Source organism: Pleurodeles waltl, chromosome 6 (genome assembly GCF_031143425.1).
Source record: "Pleurodeles waltl isolate 20211129_DDA chromosome 6, aPleWal1.hap1.20221129, whole genome shotgun sequence".
Taxonomy (NCBI): Eukaryota; Metazoa; Chordata; class Amphibia; order Caudata; family Salamandridae; genus Pleurodeles; species Pleurodeles waltl.
Window position 1 is genome coordinate 853,733,952 of NC_090445.1, and position 12,704 is coordinate 853,746,655.

Here is a 12,704-nt window from a genome sequence, read left to right on the forward strand (position 1 = left end):
TATATTGCCCTCCAGATCCTCTTCTGATATCTTGGAAACCTGATCACTTGCTGTATTGACTTTTATTTCTTTCAACCATATTGCTGTGTGTTCTACAGATTTGGCAATTTCCACAGCCTCCTGTAAGCGTGGTTGTTTTTGCAGTAACTTCTCTTGGATTTTTACGTTGTTTGTACATCTAACTTGTTGGTCCCTTGTTAAGGAATTGGTGAGATTTCCAAAAATCACAGAACTTGCTTAAGCCTCGAAGAGCTTCAACATAACTAGTTATGTTTTCTTGTGTGCCTTGTGCACGGCTGAAGAATTTGTGACGTCCCAGCACAATGTTGATTTTATCACCATATTGATTTTGAAGTATTAATAAAGTGATTTTGTACTCATTTATGTCATTGTCCATCACTTCCGGTTCAGAAATTGTTCAAATATTTTCCTGCCATGGGGTCCCAGGGTGTGCAATAAAATATGCAGTTTTCTTACTGGGTTACAGTTTTCACCTCCTATAGCTATCAGGTAGGATTCAAAGATTTGTATCCATTCATCCCATGGTTCACTGGGTTCCCCCAGTTCATTTAAGAATGGTGGAGGTTGTAGCATACTAGCCGCTGCCATGGTGGTAAGAATTATTAATAATTTCTGTATTTAAATAGAATGTATGAACATTAAACAGTAGTACTTATATTTCTACCCAAGGTATACAATTAAACATTAGAACAATAGGTCATTCATCATGGCTGTTTCAAGTAAAATTACTTAACTTGTGTAAACCTGTCAGTATGATAATGCTGTATGTTCAATAAATATGTACTCATTTCACTGAATCACAATGTAAGTTCAAACCACCTAAAAAGTTTAGTCTAAGGTAAATCTAATTTCTCTAAATGCTTAGTATATTCTTAAATGAGCCAGAAGGTGGCGCCATATAATCAGAATTAGTTGTCATACATGCTTTCTTACTGCAGTAAAAAGGTCTTCATGTGACCTGTAAATAACGTTTTCTTTCTAAAACTTTTGCCCACCGAACAATTCTGTCCCCGAGCATAAATTGCTGATGCAGATCTCACAGATAAGTATTGCTGGGCATTCAGTCCGGTTGCAGTCCAAGCGAGGAGCAATTTGTTCAAAATATTAATGAAAATGGTGTGCGTGCCACCGACAATATAAATGGACACGCAGATGTTACTTTCAGAAGAGAAGCAAATATGGTGTGCACGTCACTGAGAACGTGCAAAATAGTTGCAGGAGGCAGTGAGCAAGGCAACTATGGTCTGCGCGTCACAGGAACTTTTAAAAGACACACAGGGTAACGCTGCGGTGAGAGATCACTGTGAAGTAGGGTTAATCTGATGTCCATAAACAGTAGTAGAATGTCCTGGAGGACGTTAGTGCGCGCTTCTCAGGGAGATCTGCTTCCTTAACCTGTGAGTGTCCAGGTAGACAACTTTCCTCACCACAAGTACGCAGGGTTCTGAGGACCTGAGCCGATCGGTAGCTGCTCAGGACGGTCATTCCCAAAAATCGCACCCCCTGCACTGTAAGCTTGGATGGGGCGTATGAAAATGTCACAATACCTTGATCCGGTCGACGTGTGGATGTAGAATTACAATCCCCAGGCCGGGGATAACGAAGGGCATGTGCAGGATAACTTCTCAAGCTGGAAGTGGAGGGTACTCAGAAGGGGAAGGAGACCATGCTGCCCCCTTGCGCAGACAGCTCGTCGCCAAATGTTGTAATGAGTATGAGGCAAAAACGAGGTCAGTTTCAGCATCTTTTATTGGTCTCTGCTTGCCACTTCCTTCCTTCAATCAGTCGATCAGCAGTCTGCATCACACCAACATTCTAAAGCAGACTCCCACTCAACCCAGGGGTTATACCATTTAGCACATAACCGGATGTACGAGGGGCAGTACCATTCTTATACATTTAGAATACTAATAGCAAAAGGTTTAAATGAAAGAATATTAATAATACTAATTATAACAAAATACCTTACTCCTGTTGAAACTTTCTTTTTCATTCTTCCATTCTAACCATTTAGGGTTCAACTTGGATCCTGCCACACGTCCTCTCATACCCTGGAATGGAGATTCATTTGTTAAGGTGTTGTGAGTAGTCCTATGAGCCCATAGCTTTTCCCTCAGGATCCCTTTAAGAATTATTATGTTCATAATGGCTAACTGAGCACTGTCTCTTATTAGTCCATTTATTTTCTCAACAAGGCCATTGACTTGAGGAGCATATAATGCTGTGCGTTGGTGTTCAATAGACAAATCCCCTAAAAACCCTTTAATTTCATCAGACACAAATTGAAAACCATTATTTGTGACTAAGATCTTAGGAATTCCTTCAGAAGCAAATACATCTTTTAAAAATTCTATGACAGCCCTTATAGTAACTGAACTGGTATAACAAGCAGCCACCCATTTCGACTTATAATCTACAAGTACCATTACATATCTTTCATTGACGTTCAGTAGATTAAACGGTCCCACAATATCTAGCCCTAGTTTGAACAAGGGTTCATCAGGTACTTCTATGGGAGATAACAGTGCTGTCCTTCCCACTTTAGTTTTATCACTGTTTGTGCACAACCAACAATTCCTTACTAAATTTTCAGCCCCTTTGTCAAGACCTGGCCACAAATACTTTTCTCTTATCCTTGCTTTGGTAAGATTTCTTCCTAAGTGTCCCTCATATGCCAGATTCATTATTTTCTCTCTTAATTCTTCGGGAGGTATGACACAATCTCCTCTAAAAATCTGATCATTAGTCACACTTAGTTCATCTTTCACTCCCCAGAATTTTTGTAACTCTACATCCAAACTCTTCCATTCAGGTCAGCCTCTAATTATCATGCGTCTTACTTCCACTAGATTATTATCTTTCTTGTTTTCTTTGCCCCATTCTTCCTCACATAGGGCTGATTCCATCACCCACATCACAGGAATCCTCTTTTGCAAATCACCATTTCCTTCAACTGGCAATCTGAAAGACAGTCTGCTGTCGCTTTCCTGAGTCCTGGTAGATTATCGATTTAAAAATGTAATTCCATTACACTCACCACTCACCTTTTAATTCTAGGAGTAGCTCTTTCTGACCCTTTACACGTATATATCTGCATTAAAGGCTTGTGATCAGACTTTAAGAGAAAAGGTGGACCCCCCCAAAAAAAAAAATAAAGTGATGGATAGCCCATATACACGCAAGTGCCTCCTGTTCTTTGGCAGAATATTTTTCTTCTACTCCCTCCAAGGAGCAAGAGGCAAATGCTGTCACTTTTTCCTCACCATTGTCGATTTGAGTCAACGCTGCCCTCAGACCTTTGAGGCTGGCATCTGTGGTCAGAATCGTTTTCCTAGTAACATCAAAATGGTTCAAATTAGGCATATTTCCTATCAATTCTTTAATATTCACAAATGCTTCCTCACACTCATTAGACCACACATTTGCTTCCTTTCTTAAGCTACATCCTTAAGGGCAAGACAATGCTGGCAAAACCTCTAATAAACTTTAAATAATATTCTGCCAACCCACGAAAAGAACGCACACCATCCTTGTCAACAGGAGATGGTGCTTTGATGATGGATTCCGTCACTGATTTGTTTTTTTTTTGCCTTCCCCTGAAATACCGTGTCCTAAGTAAGTTAATGAGTTCATCCTAAATTGTCACTTCTCTCTTTTCACTGTGAGTCCACTGTCTCTCAATTTCATTAAAACCTTCCTTAGAATGACACCATGAGCTGCTTCATTTTCTCCATTCACTAGAATGCATCTTGGAAAAATAGTAAATTTTCCACTCTATCAAGAACTTTCTTCATTAGTCTTTGAAGGCATGCAGTGCTTCAGCTAAACAAATGGTAGTCTTTTGAATCTGAAAGCCCCCAGTGGTGTTACAAAAGATGTGAGATGTCAAGAGTCTTTATGTAACATTACTTGGTGATATGCTGCAGAAAAATGCATTACACTGAAAATGTTCACTCCTTTAAGCACAGATAATGTTTTTGCTACATTGGGTAATGGCTGACGATCTACCCAAGTACATTGGTTTAAGTCTCTCAAGTCAACACACATTCTTATCTTAGCGCCATTAACCTTTGGTGCCAGCACCACTGGGGCTAACCATTCTGAAGATTCAATTTCCTCTATGACATCTAGTTCCTTGAGTTTGTCTAACTCCTGTTCCAAAAGGCTTAACATAAGGTTTGGTGCCTTCCTTACTTTATGAACCACAGGTATGGCACTATTCTTGAGAATTATGTTATGCTCAAAGTTCCTAAGTATTCCTAGTTTGTCAGTAAATACATCACTAAATTCCTTTATTACATCCTCTCCACACTTGCATTTTCTATCAGCATGACCTGATCAGTGGCATTAGGGTTTAGAATTATACCCAAATTCTTCTGATGCCACCAGCCCAACAGGTTGTCACCTCCCTTGGCAACATAGACTTTTCCTACTTTTTCCCGTCCCTTGAAATACATTTTCATTATAGTATATCCAATAAGATCAAGTGTGACTCCTCCGTATCTTCCCGGATTAATACCAGGTTCCTTCTATTGTGCATTTTCTTTTCCATATATAGGTTCCCAGTTTTTATCTTCTTTTAATGTATAAGGTGATCCTGAGTCTGCTAAAACTGTGACCTGACTGCCTTCAATTGTAATTTGACATTCAGGCATTTTAATACGACCGACATCCACGTGGTCATCATGTATTTCATTTGTGTCCTGTGATATACATAATACATTATGTTGATGGACGTCTGGTTGACCTTCAATGTTGCTTACTTTCATACTCTTGTAAACTTTTATAATATGTCCTTTTTTCCCACATCCTTTCCATGTTAGATTTCTGGCAAAACACAAGGGACTACTCAATAAGTGATTTGAGTTGCCACACCTATAACATTTCCTTCTTAAATTTTATATAGAATCTTTTATTGTCCTCCCTTTATTCCTTTCCTTACTCTGTGTATTTTTTAATCTGGTCATTTCCACCTTATTAATTATATTATCCTCTTCAACTTCAATTGTGTTCACTTGAGAATCATATCCATTGGTGGGTTTTTCCTGCATTTCTTTAACCCAATTTGTTGTGTGCTCCATTCCTTCTACAATGTCTAATGCTTCTTTCAATGTTGGATTTTTTGCAAGTAGCTTTTCTTGGACTCTCGGATCATTAGTGCAATGTACTAACTGGTCTCAAATAAGCGAGCCTGTCCAATCTCCAAAATCACAGGTATGTGCTAAACTCTTGAGTTATGTTATATAATTTCCAACTTTTTCTATTTTTCCTTGGACTCTGGAAAAGAACGTGTGTCTTTCCAAGACAACATTGATTTTTGGCCCAAAATGTTTCTCTAACATCAGCATAGACATTTCAAAACTGTCTCATGGTTCACCTTCTGCAGTTCATATAGGCATTTCATCAAAACTTTCATATATATTACAACCTTCAGTCCCTAAATTATGTAATAGTACACCTTGTTTTCTTGCTGGGGAAAATGTTTCTCCACCTATTGCAATTAAGTAGGAGTCCAGCATTTTTTCCATCTTTTCCAAGGTAGTATTGGCTCTCCTGCATCTGAGAGAAACTGTGGAGGTGGTAGCGTGCTTCCTGCTGCCATAGTTGAGGTAACTAGTAGTGACAGAATATGTAAAACCAAGGAATAATACAATAAACGTTTTTTATACTTTTTTTTCCCTCTCTATGGTGGCTGTGCTATTTTATATAATTTACTTATTTATTTTATAGTCCTTTTTCTATGTTCCTTTTTTTCTGTGTGTGCACTATTTGACAGTAAACCTGTAGCTCATGTGCATTGACTAATTCTTCCTAGGGGAATTAGACTGCATTCCACTGACGCATGCGTGCTTCGTTTGGAACTCCGCTGGGAACACAGAGCACATTGAAATGCCTCACGGTACATGACAATGCCGATTATAAAGGTGATAACCGGAATCAATGCTCCATCTATTCAGTTCTTCAAAAAACAAAAGTGAGTGATTCTCGCTCATGCAGAGAAAATCGGCCACGCAAGATGTTTATTTTTCATTCACGTTTCAATTAAACGTAGCTCTGCTGAGCGTTGCTCGCCTAACAGTCAATATACCGCATGGGTGAATGAAATAAAACATTACTAGGTCCGTACTGCCTGGTTAGATCACTGTTGCCTCCAAAGTGATTGACTCATCAGCCGAAGCGGAAATTGATTGGTAAACTGTAGTTTCGTAAATCCTCACTGGTTCAATTCACTGCTGCAGTTCACATGTGGTTGGTGAAACAACTCGTCGCCAAGGTGAAAGGAGGGCCTCTGATCACAGCAGGATGTTTTAATTACCTTATTCAGTTTCAGCAATACATGTAAACATCTGCTTTCTCTCCTCATCTCTCCGGTCTCTCACCGCTCCCCGTTCTCTCCCCATCGCTCAGCTATGCTCTTTCCCTGTGACGCACTCAAGAATCTATTAAGTGCATCAGAGTTAAAGGAAAATTACAACTATGAGCACATGGGTCTAGGATGCACTCAGATTAAACCAATACAATTACTATACACAGAATGTACGGTCAGGAGGCGTATCATTAATACCCTATCTGCCAACCTCCCAATTGGCAGAGGACTCCTCAGGGATGCCTCTTTCCCCCTTGTTGTTCGATATAGCACTTGAGACTCTCACCTGCAAAATCAGTCAACACCGCTTACACAGGTGTATCTCTTTTCGGTGAAGAAGGATGATCATCTTGTTGTATGCTATGACATTCTTCTCTTTGTCAAGAATCCTGGTGTTAACCTTATACCTCTTGTCTAAGAATTAATACGAATTGGAGGGTACTCAGGTCTTTCATTCAACTGGGCCAAATCCGAGCACTTGCCACTTATGTCTAGGTGGATAAAACTGTGCTGTTAATACCCACTAAAATGAAATAATTACTCAGTTAACTATTTGGGGATACATCTCTGTCATGACAAAGATAGCCTAACATGAGAGAATCACAGTACAGTTAGGGACAAAAATTCAAATTGAAAAGTAGATCTAACTCCAATATCAATACCTGGCAGTATAGCTATTATTAAAATAGAAATACTTCCAAAGTCCCTCTCCTTTTATGTTTAAATATCCTAGTTGCACTCAACACCTTATTCTTCGCACTGTCCAAGCTCTACTGAGCAGGCCGATATGGGCTGGCAGGGAGCCCACAGACATGGGAGGCTCTCACTATGCCATTGGTGGAGGGAGAATTTGGGTTATGGCACATTTTTACTTATTTAGTCTGATAGGATAACTTCTCTATATGATGGCAAGAAACAGGAGAACATTGGCTCTATCTTGTAATTGGAAAAAGGCCAATCGGAGATGTAACCCCTTGATAGTGGAGTTTGCACTAGGATGTCCAAGACAACCACGGAAATGTACAACGTGTTGAACTTGTTGGGCCTGGAAGATACTAGCTCATAAGGCTGGCCGCAAGATATACTCACCCTCTGTTTCACTGATGGGGAATCCTTACTTCCGCAGACACTGGAGAGGGGAGCCTGGGTCTCGTTGAAGAAAAGGGCACTTGAGACCCTTGGTCAACTCTGTAAATAATACATTCATGACATTGTCAGACTATAAAGACAAGGCAATACCCAGCCCGGTAAAAATCTTACCATACTTCCGACTTTAGTGGTAGCTGGACCGACATTCCTCTCCTTCCCTCATGAACCACTGGCTTACACTTTTTTAACAATGCTATGGATATTGGACCATATCAATAAGCATTATCCATGCTTTATAAAATGTGTTGTCCAAGTTGAGGTATTCTGCCCATAGGGCCCAAAGGTTATTGGAAAAGACCTTTGTATATTTTTGGAAGATAAAGCTTTGAAATACTGCTGTACCCAGATAACAATTATCAATATAAGCTATTACAATTCAAATTAATTAACAGAATATACAATATCCAGGTCTTGCTGCACAAATCTGATCCCTCCATGCCCCTCGAGTGGCAGAGATGTGACTCAGATACTGCAAATTTCTTACATCTTGCTTGGGGATTATCTCTCTACTGGGATAAAAGTTATCAGTGGAAGACATCGTAGGGCATACAATAACACTATCCTCTTTGACAGCTGTGCTAGGGCATGTAGTGGAGATCCCCAGTTCGGTACAGAGGTTGACTGCACTGCTGTTATTAATTGCTAAGCTCAGTCACATCATGACTTGGATGAGAGTTCCCATACCTAAGGTCAATGATTGGTTTTGTGATGCAGTTTATTGTAATGAAGCTGCTGTCTTGTTCTTGTTATGCAATGCTATTAGTGCCTCAGACTAAGCCCAAAGACATTGTGAGGTCTTTATGATTATATCTGTGTACTGTATTTTTATGATGCACTGTATAATGTACTCCATTGGTAGCTATGTGTCCACACTGCACTGTGTGCCAATAAAAATTGTATGCAGAAAGACCAATAGGGATGAAAACCTCAGTTATCGTTTACCACCAAGTACGTATTAGGGGTGCCCTGCCAAGTTCCATGATCTAAAATAAGACAAAATAAAATAAAAATGTAACAAAAATTGTACTTGAGACAGAGATACAGCAGAAACAACCTGAGGATAATTATGCCTTGGAAATAAAATGCTAAATAAATGTGTTGTTGCCTTGGAAATAAAAAGCTAAATAAATATGTTCATGAAATGAGAACCTAATTGTTAACAATGGGTTTAACCTTTAGTGCTATCTAGCCATTCATAACACAAGGCTTTAAACAGAAAGTGATTGTAAGACATGTTGCATTCTGACACTAGGTTTATTGATGATTCTAATGAATGTATAGGACCACCCAGCCTTTCTTCCCTCACCTCCTGCAATTGTTGGCTTAAGTAATATGTATAGGGGACACTGTGGTCCCTGTTCTGCATGCATATGGGTTGTTACATAGATGTTATTTAGAGGTTATTGGTTGAACTCTCCACCCTTGTAGCTGCCTACATTATTAACCTTGTTACTGCTGCATGCCATGTACAAATTGGCCTTGTAAGGAGATCCATCCATAAGCAATGTATGTTATGCATGCTATGGGCCTGAGTACAGCACATACTGTTTTTCCCCCACATGGCCCAACATTTCAGCTCCATGGCAGTACCCAACCTCTGCTCTCAAGGTGTTTATCTCAGGCATCCAAATAAAGGGTCGGGCATCCAGTGAAGGACGAGAGGTTACAGCTATATTCCCTGTTCGGATATGTTAGGGTTAGGTCAAGGCTAGGACCAGAACCCCTGCCTTATTTCCTCCCCTTCACATCACACTCTCTGTCACCCCCACGCTCGTTTGGTAACTTAAATGGATTTCTTTCACAGAATCAGTCATTGAAACCTCTCTTTGGTTTCCTTAACACCACTCACAAACTAGGTTGGGCTACCAGCACTGTGCTGGACCTCACTACTGCTGTAGTATGGCCCACTCTAATTTCCATCCATACCTCTGTGTTGCTCCCTGTCACACGTGGGTGGACTCCATAGCTTGTTGTGCCCTGTGCTACTGGGTTGACTCCGGGGCACGTAGCTTGGCTAATTGTAAAATGACTACTCCTTGTTGTGTATAGATGAACACAGCAGTTGGTGCACCTCCCAAGAGTAGCACCATTCATCTCTGGGCACTGTAGATACCCACCACTCTAAAATGATTAGGTATTGGCATGTGCAACTTCATCTATTCTCCCACTTTTCTCTTATACTCATTTGTGTAGTTGCAGCTACATGCTTGTTATTGACACAATTTTGAGAAATTTCTATCCATAGGACACCGAGGCACTTCCCACATAGGCCAGTAAAATCAAGCTCAGTTTGTGCAGAGGCTGCGGGCACCAGAGCAAACCGTCCCACACTGACCTGCTCCTAGGGCATGGGAGAGATCATGTAATGTTCTGAGTCTGTCTGGTAATTGCCTCACTTTCATTGGATAATTTCCCAACCTCCTCACTGCTGTCCCAACTAGGAGCTATACCCCATTTCCATTTACCACTCACTTGCAGGTGGTAAATGGAAATTAAAAATGGCCCTATATTTCACACAAAGAGGGAATCTGCTTTTAGATCTTTACCTGGTAGAACCGGGGCTGCATGGTATCGCTCATCCTGGTGGAATAACTCCTAAATTAAGAGAGTAGAGCAGCCTGGAAGTAGGTTAGTTGTATCCAGTTGAGGTTGTTAACGCGTCCTTCTATGTTAATTTATACACATCGGGACTCGTTTTAGGCCGATGAATCTTTTGACCCAGAGGTGAGACACCATAAGACGAGACAACTAATCAATATATCAATCAATATATCAATGATATTGTCAACATATATCACCACAATATATTTCACTTTAGACATTAGTAAACCTTCGGCGGAACCATGACCTTTCAGTCATAAATAACCACACCTTATGGAAGTTTTGTGAATTTTATTCCCTATTGATTACAATCTAATAGCAGATGTATTAATCTCAAAACCAAGAAGCAAAAGAGCATAGTCACAATGCGGCAACTATGATAAGGTTTCAACAATGCAATGATCACAAACATAAGATAGTAATATGAAAATGAAACAAATCTAGACGCCTAAAACCTCATATATGTTTAGTTCAGCATAGCACCACGTCAGTCACGTCAACTACGTCAGTCAAAGTGAATGTCTCATCTAGCCACTAATCAGCATCAGCATGTTGGGCTTCATGCAAAACAATTTAGAACATCAATTTGGAAAACATCTAACTAAGGTCTCTTATCAAAAATACACAGCAGTTGGTACCTAGAAAGAAAAGGCAAGCAAATGAATTTCCATTAGCGACAGTATAATTACCCTCCTCGAAATGGGTCAGCATACAGGATCAGTCTTCGTCTTCAGGACATCAGTTAGATCGCCGTCGATCTATCTAATCGAATGGCAGGGGACACTTCCCTCATAAGAAAGAAAGTGTAATGGGGCAGTCTATGGGTGAGGATGGTTTTGTCTAAGTCTCAGATCACCAAATAGAGTGACAGAGTTTCTGGATGCAATCGATATCATTCCCTACCTAATGCTCTCTTGTGTCATGAGTTTTTATCCCTTTTTTGTAATACATTCCCCCAAAATTCTATTGGACAGTCACTACACCCCATTATCTGTAACCTATCAAATTATACATTAAGTAATGCACTTGTCATTTCTCGATAGCTTATAACGTTTCGATTGGTCTTCATAATTGACGTTTTTCGTAGGTGGCACATCCGGGGTTACTTCATTTTCTGGCACGCTCTTCGGGTCAAGAGTTCTCTTTTCCGTGATTCGATGTCCTTGAAGGTGTCCAGATTTGTTGCAAAGCTTATAATTTTTATACTAAAGCTGCTAGCATGCGGATGGGAATATAACTGTTAATGATACAATAAGCGGAGAAAGGAACAAATGCTGGGTCATGGCCTTTGTGAGTCACCACACTGAAGAAACAGAAAAATACGCTTTAATATGACAGCTACATAGCTAGTTTTCAACTCATGCTAACTTAAGATGTATGGATTCTAATAAAATGCAATCTTTATACGTGTTAATATTTTCAGTTAGTCATAATACAAGCAATTATTTCTTACAGTCGACATTAGTTTATGCATGTGAAAAAATTCTCCACGTTTAAAATACGTTTCAATGAATAATATTAATGCAGCATTGTTAAATATAAGCATTTCACATCTAAAATAGGTAATGTTTAAACTACGCTCTCTCAAGGTCAGCACGAACGAAACAGGGTTAAAGCCCATCCACATCATGGGCCTCATTACGACCCTGGCGGCCGGCGTTTAGCTGGTGGTAACACTGCCAACAGGCTGGCGGTATTCCGCCAGCTATTATGACAGTGGCGCATTAGCCACGGCCATACCGCCGGACCCTCCAACATACCGGCAGGCTTCCGCGTGGCGGTCATAATCCCCAGGGCAGCGGTGTAAGCACCGCTGCCCTGGGGATTATGAGTCCCCAACCGCCATCCTGTCCACGGCGGTAAACACTGCCATGGAAAGGCTGGCGGTAAGGGGGACTCGGAGTGCCCCTGGGGCCCCTTCACTGCCCATGCACTTGGCATGGGCAGTGCAGGGGCCCCCAGGCACAGCCGCATCGCGCAATTCACTGCCTGAATTTTGGGCAGTGAAATGCGTGATGGGTGCTGCTGCACCCGCTGCACATCAACATTTCCGCCGGCTCTATTACGAGCCGGCTGCAATGTTGATGTGACTTTTCCACTGGGCCAGCAGACGGAAACACTGTTACCGTCTGCTGGCCCAGCAGAAAAGTCATAATAGGGAGCCAGATATACTGCCAGCACTGGTGGTAATCTGGCGCCCGCAGCTAAGGCGGTCTTTTTAAAAGACCGCCGAAGTTGTTATGAGGGCCTATGTGTATAAAACCTATACACTGTTGCATTCAGTAAATCAAACCTCTTTGTACGCACACCCATTGGACTTTGAAAGCATTATGCGACCATGCAAATAGTGGAGCTACCTTAGGCAAATGTTATTAACATATAGACCATTTCAAAGCAAAAAGTGTCCCGCTTTTATTTTGGCATAACCAGCTATGTTTTCAAATCTGCCCCAAGATGCCAGTGTAGGGTGTATTCTGTACTCACACCATAAGGCTGCTCTTAATTTCGTATGATTTAAGCTTCCCCACATTAAATCGTGTCAGTTAAATAATTAGGCGAGTATTTC